Raw genomic sequence first — 7,269 nt, forward strand, 5'->3', positions numbered from 1 at the left:
GGGATTTCAAGCAAAAAAGCGACTGACGAAAGTCTGTCGAAACTTCAATACACAAAAAAATCAATTTCTGTCATGAAAGCGAGACCACTATTGAGTGTGACATGTTTAAAATGTAAAACACAAACAAAATCATGCACAGATAAACCTCGAAAATTATTTCGGTCTCGAGTGGTTAACCCCCCTTTTTTTCCAAGCAGGCTGATTTTGATTGTTTTTATGCCCAAATTTTCAAACTAAAAACTTTTCTCAAAAAAAAGAAAGAAGCAAAAAGACGGCCGAATGTCAGGAAAACTATCGAAATACAACCTGGCGCGTGTGTTTTCAGTGAAACCAGGCTGTATCTTCAGGGTTTTCGTTAGTTGATTTTTTGTTCGGTTACTAACACTCGAGTTTGTTGGATCCCGCGGATCCAACTTGTGATCTCATGGGGTCGCGCGCAATGTGTTTACGGCGTAAGAAAAGACAAAGGCAAATGTCATCGAGTGGCACCCTTGTTTTGTTCATTCAAAAATGTCATTCATTCATGGAAATGAGTATAGAGACATTTTTGAATGAATTTTCATAATGAAAAAAAACTGGTGCTGGGTAAGTATGCTAGTATCGTTCCTTTTTTGATAATTTTATAAAGATTCTAATTTCTTCTTCTTTTGTTTCGTTTTAGCCTTCTAGAACCACTTGAAAATCGATATTCTTACAGAAATTAGAAAAACTATAATTTCGTTGTTTATTATTGAAATTAAAGTGGATATTACCTTTTAAGCTAAAGTTGTATACGATGATGCGATGTTTGAACAGGTTTTAATCTTGTGGATGAAAATTGCCAACGCAAAACTAATTGAAATGTGAATGTACTGAGCTCCAACATTCTCGTGTCAGTTGATACGAGAAAATGTTTGTATCCTCCGAATCGCAGAAAAATTCTTTTTTGGAACATACCAAAGCGGCAAGAGAGGAAAGGGCTTTGAAAAAAAACTTCGTGATTGGGCAGCCATGCAAATACAAGCGCAATAGAAGGGATATGTGGCACGTAGGCAGTATCACAGAAGATAGTTTCCGATTTTGGCAATTTAATTGGAAATGAAAGAAATGGCAAAGATGTCGCGCTCTTACCTGCAAATAATGTATACCCAGTTGTGCTACGCTTCCTTACACATTTTCAACACAAAAAGCAAGCCGTAGTGGTTGATGCATCGCGTGAACGATTTGACCGTTTGTGTCGAAATCTGAATAAAGCTATGGAATCAGACTCGCCCAAGATGTCATATGCAGCACTTTGTCTACACAAAGATAAAGGCTTGCCTTGGTTGGCACATATCAAATCCCTTTTTTTTTTTTTGAGTTTATGCTGCCAAATGTTGTAGGTCATAAGACCAGAAAATCATACCGATAGCAAATCATTGGCATTGTATTTGCATACTTTACTTGTCTTCACATCACCAAAGTCTTGGGGCATTCTCAGAAGCAAACAGTTTGATAAGGTGCAGCCTGCCTTACAAAAAATATGCTGTAATATTCCAGGGAAATTAGTGCAGTGCGGTTTCTTCCAAACAGTGCGATAAATCCTTTTAAAGGGCACCGCTCGTGAGGATCTTTCTATTAAACCTGTGTCTTTGAAAGCGATAGTGACCCTGTAATTTACTAACTCAATTTCTAAGAGAAATTTTATCGGTTCCGGCTCTGGTGTATCATTTAAATATAATAACACCACAGTGCATGGAGCACCTCACTGCGCTGCAAGTCCTGAAGCGATATCTCCACGCTGCCGAAGATGTTATATGGTTTTCAGATTTTATTAACCATATGCCTGGAGCTAAGACACTTGCATTTTTGGGAAAAGTCGTGAATATGTTCACTATGGAAAATACTGTGGAAGCAAACGAACTGTCCTATCCCCTATTTACGACTGCAGCCACAATCCTTTTGGAAAATATTCTCAATACAGTTTCTAACAAAGGAGTGTTTACGCAATGGCATGAATTACTTGGTTGGCACACACCCACACCCGGTATTGACCTTCTCCAGGGTATGGTATAATCAAATACCGCGTTTCCCACGCCAGGGGCGGAATGGCGATGGTGCATTTATAAAAGGAGTATACCTATGCATTGGAGAGTTTCCCAAATGCAATCGAACATACATATATTGCAGCGGGCTTGCGATAAGTTTGCGGGTATAGGTACCCAATCAGCGGAAAATGCCGCACAACATTCATCACATTCATCGTTCCCAATTTCATTGAACGCATTATAAATTTATAGGGTATTCGACCATTAGAGGTTTTGGGATCTGTTAAGACAGAGCTGATCGATGAAAGATCCAGCAATTTCTTAGATTGCGTAAAATGGGCTCGTAATTATTGGGAAGATACAAATTCCGTGCTACAACTAAGAACATTATCCACTGAAACATTTTCAGGCAACTCAGGTATGAACAGAATAGTAAGGCTAAACAATTCACCTGCCGCCATGGATATAGACTGCTCTGAGGCGAGCACTTCGGTTGCCGCTTCCAATTTAAATATGGATTCTAGTCAACGTGAATACGTTTACTATAGTAGTATAAGTAGAAAGCGTCATCGTAGTTATAAAAGATACGCGTATCCGATTCGCGTATCGGTGATGGTCCATATTTTATTGGCAATCGTATACGTGAAAGAGCAGCATGTGAAAAACCGCAGTTCATTCAATTCAAAAAGTTATACTCAGAATTTCTTCCCAATCAACATTTGTATGTTCCTTGAATATACATATTTAATTGAATTAATCGAATTTCATATCAGTCGCGTTCGCACCGCAGTGTACTGCGCTACCCTCCTACGGAGAAACAATCATTAAAACTTCGAGCCATGACGCCAGACTATTTTTAGATCGCAAAATGTATTTGTGCTAATTCTGTTGCTTCATTGAGCAGCAACTCTGCAAACTCAAAGGCACAAGCATATTTTACACGCGAAAACGAATTACTACGTCAACGCCGGCGCAATGAGCTCCTCACTTCTTAGATATATAATACGAATGTGACTGAGGAAAATCGGAAGACTATGATGGCCGTGGCCACGGAAAATGCCGCTGTTAACAAGGAGGTGGCAAAAAATTGTCGCTTTAGGATAAGTAGAATCCAAAGGTGAAGGTATGAAGCGACAAGCTAACATACTTGGAGATTTGGGTATAGATGCCCTGCCAGGAAATGAAGGCTATTAGTTCCAAGCCATCAAATGATGCCACTGCCATTATTTGCCCATACAAAAAGGATATAACTTGTGCGTTGTAGTTGGAACCACATGCACAGGAGCGCCTTTCAAACAGCCGCGATCCAAGGGAATTAAGACATTATTGGCGTGAGTGGCATGATAAAGCTGGTACTCCAATGCGCGAAAATTTCAAAACTTATGTTGAGCTGACTCGCGAGGCAGCGCGTTTGAATGGCTACTCATCTTACGCTGATTATTGGTTACACTTCTATGAAGATCTCGATTTTGAAGCAAATTTGGACAAAGTTTATAACGCCATTTTACCCTTCTATCGTGAATTGCAGGTTTATGTCCGTTATCGTTTACGAGCTCACTACGGCGATGACATCGTGGCAGAAAACGGCGACATACCCATTTAGCTGTTGGGGAATATGCAGGGTCAATCATGGGAACATGCTCTGTCTCTATACACACCATATGCCGAAAAGCCCTTTGTTGAAGTGGCTGGCGAAATGCAGAAACAGAATTATACCGTCAAAAAAAAAATGTTTGAATTAGGCGACCAATTTTTTTTCAATCGCTCGGTATGCATCCGCTATCAAAATAGCGAAGTACGCATCAAAATGTGTACAGAAGTTAATAGTCATTACTTGTATGTTGTACATCATGAGCTTAGCCATATCCAATACTATTTGTAATATGAGAATCAACCGACTGTGCATCGTGGCAGCACCGAAGCTACTTGAAAGGGGTTAGAAAATCAAATAACGATGTTTCTCTACATTGGTAAGTGTTATTCATAACCGAACACCTATTGTTTAAATTATACTAAATTCCCACAACCGCACAGTATTGGTTAAACTGCGAGAATCATAATTAGCTACCTTTTTTTTTTTGGTTTTTCATTTATTCATTGATTATTTCATTTATTTCATTGAGAAATGAATTCTTCGTTGCACTTATTATCATTATTATTTCTAAAAAACCAAGAGCCCTTGAAATGCCTATTTTAAGCGCTTGCATGCATTCTCGAGCTAAAGAACAAAAACTTAATGAAAAAGCCAACCCATAAATGTAAACACTTATTTAGAAATTTAAAGAACAAAATGCTAATTTTTAAACTAAAACATTATGCTGATTGGGTTTTTTTTTTTTTTTTTAAACCAGGTTACAAAGGGTGATTTAGCTAAAAATTGTGCTACGACGCCAGTATGCACTGAGGAGGGCGAGAAAATTGCTTTAAGTCGTCGTGTGGAGAAGCCTTGGCGTTTACTTGGATGGGGTCAAATCTTTGGTGGTCAAACTATACAGCCTGTGTTGGACAGCAACCCGTTGATTGGAATTAATTTATGATGGTAAGTAGGCAGTAACGATAGCTAAGCCACCTTAATTTCAAATCCGTTAATTTAAAGGCGAAACCAAGTTGACCCGAGGAACTGCTTCCAATGCTACTACGGCCAAAAACCAGAACCTGCGCACCACCTAACGGAGGATGGCAGAACCTGCGCCCAACATGACGGAGATTGATACACCAAACGGATTTAAAGGTATGATGGTAAACTATATTACGTTAAGGTAATAAAATATTAGCAGCCCAATTCCCTTCTCCCATTCCTCGTATTCTAAATAGAAATTCCTTGTGAGTTTTCTTTCACGTCTCCCTTTCCTCCTATTCTGAACAATGTTCGAAAAGGAGGAAACAAGTTATGGGAGAAGAGTAGGTATTATGACTGTGAGGGAGAGGGATATTTCCTTGCCATCATAGGAGTTTTTCCACTAGTTAAAGGGAATGCATCAAAATAGTTAAAGGAAATTGGTTATTTTAAGAAAGAACACTTAATTGTACAAATGTGTGCTAAAATATGTATTTGCATTGTACCACAATATTCTCACTGTTAATACATATTTTAGCACACATTTGTACAATTAAGTGTTCTTTCTTTCGAGACTATACTTCACATGATCATTTCTGTAGTCAGTCTTCATTTACTTTCATTGCAAAATGAAAGCATCTGCATCCGGCTCGAAGGACCAAATGTTATGGCGGCAAGACCAAGATAGGGCGCGCTCGTAATAATGGTGGGGAGAGAAGAAAAGAAAATACACAAACGAATTCGTTATAAAAAGTGAACAATAATATTTATTAAAATAAATGGAAATGCAAATGCAACGTCAGTCCACTTAATCACAATAAATGAAATTGGTTAGACAATAAAATGAAAGTAAAGGCAAATGCAAGATAATCCACTTACTCACATTCAATATTTCCGATGACGGAAGTGTAAAAATGAATTTTAGAATTTTAAATAGAGTTGAAGGGCTTACCTTTGGTGGCTTGGCTGCTGGCGGTTTCTTAGACGTTCGCAAAAGAAGTGGCAGAGGTAAAAAACCTTTTGTTCGCGGTCACCGCCGAATCCTAGGCTTAACTATTATCCGGCGGGGTAAACGGTTATCGGTATAAACCGATATGTATAAATGAAATATGTGAGGTAAAAGGACAACGAAAAGAAAAAGTTAAGTAATACATGGCATTCAAACATTAATCAACGTCATCTGTATCTTCCTTTTTGTTTATCGTTTTGTCTCTCCTTTGCAATATTATCAGGCTTTCCAATGTGTACCTGGCATTTCCTCGTTGGTTTTTGTCTATTATTTTTGTGTTGCTTAGGTCAGCTGCGTGCCTAGTTTGTGTGGTATGTTGACATAGTTCTGTGCTTTGTTATTTCTTTCGTATTTCTGCTTCATGTTCTGCAAGCCGAAGACCTAGTGACCGTTTAGTTGATCCTATGTATATTTTGTTACATTTTTCGTTTTCGCTGCCTTTACATTTTATTTATATTACGTTGTTTTATTGGAGCTTTTTGTTTGTGCAAATATCGTCGCTAATGTATGGTTTGATTTGTAGGCAAGTGCAATATTGTGTTTGTTGTTGGTTAGTGTTTTGCTGAAATTCTCCGTGAGCTTCGGTATATATGTTACGCTAAAGTATTATTTCGTTTCTTTTTATTTTTGTATTGTTGTTTAATTTCGTTCGTTTTTTATTGCCATTATTTTGCTATCGACTAAACTTTTTATTAGAGTGCCCTGATAATTATTGTTTTTAAGTATGTCGTTAATTTTTCTTAAATTTTTGTCCCAAAATTGTTCGTCGCTTATTGTTAAGATTTTGTGTATGAGATTGTTTGCCGTATTAATTTTATATTTTAGGGGTTTAGACGTCCGGACTATAAGGGTTTAGCATACCAATCAAATGCTAGATTTCCTTTATTTTTGTGAATTTTGACGTCGAGGAAGGGAATGCAAGCATCTTTTTCCATTTCATATGTTAATTTAATTTTATTGTGGTAATTGTTCAGGGCTTCAAGGATCTGTTCCACATCATTTCTTTTTACTATCGCGAAGATGTCGTCCACATATTTGACTAGACATTTTATGTTAATGTCAAGTTTTCCTTTAAGTGCTTTAAGTGTGTTGTCAAGTAGGTTGTCCAAAATTATATCAGCTATTGTCGGGGAGAGAGGGTTACCCACAGGCATGCCAAACGTTTGAGCATAAATTGTGTTGTTGTATTTAAAATAATTGTTATCCAACAAGCAGAATCTTAATACGTCATGAAATTTGTTCTATGGTATGTTTGTTGTGGATTTTATTTGGTCCTATTTTTCCATTATTATTCGGATGGCAAGATTGGTGGGGATATTAGTGAACAGGGGCATGACACCAAAGGACACCAGCACTTCTTCATCATCTACATGTATATTTTGGAGTATTTCCTTTAATCTAAACACATTCTTGACATTGTACTCTTCGGACGTTACATTTTTGATTTTATCTCCGACCCAGCTATTGTCGAGGAGTGAGGGTTGGTTACCCATAGGCATGCCAAACGTTTGAGCATAAATTGCGTCATTGTATTTAAAATAATTGTTACCCAACGAGCCGAATCTTAATACGCCATGATATTTGTTCTTTGGAATGTTTGTTGTGGATTTATTTGGTCCCATTTTTCCATTATTATTCGGATGGCAAGACTGGTGGGGATATTAGTGAACAGGGACATGACATCAAAGGACACTAGC

At 37.8% G+C, this 7,269-nt stretch overlaps 1 non-coding gene and 1 pseudogene across 1 annotated transcript; both read left to right on the top strand.

Annotated features, from left to right (window-relative positions):
• The first annotated feature begins 1,800 nt into the window (after window positions 1–1,800).
• Window positions 1,801–3,936, top strand: LOC137234901 (angiotensin-converting enzyme-related protein-like; annotated as a pseudogene).
• A 1,198-nt stretch (window positions 3,937–5,134) lies between these two features.
• Window positions 5,135–5,221, top strand: LOC137235587 (small nucleolar RNA U3). The gene has a single exon (XR_010947998.1). It is a non-coding gene; the product is annotated as a small nucleolar RNA U3 (small nucleolar RNA).
• Window positions 5,222–7,269: the final 2,048 nt, after the last annotated feature.

The sequence above is a fragment of the Eurosta solidaginis genome, chromosome X (genome assembly GCF_040869045.1).
Source record: "Eurosta solidaginis isolate ZX-2024a chromosome X, ASM4086904v1, whole genome shotgun sequence".
Classification (NCBI taxonomy): Eukaryota; Metazoa; Arthropoda; class Insecta; order Diptera; family Tephritidae; genus Eurosta; species Eurosta solidaginis.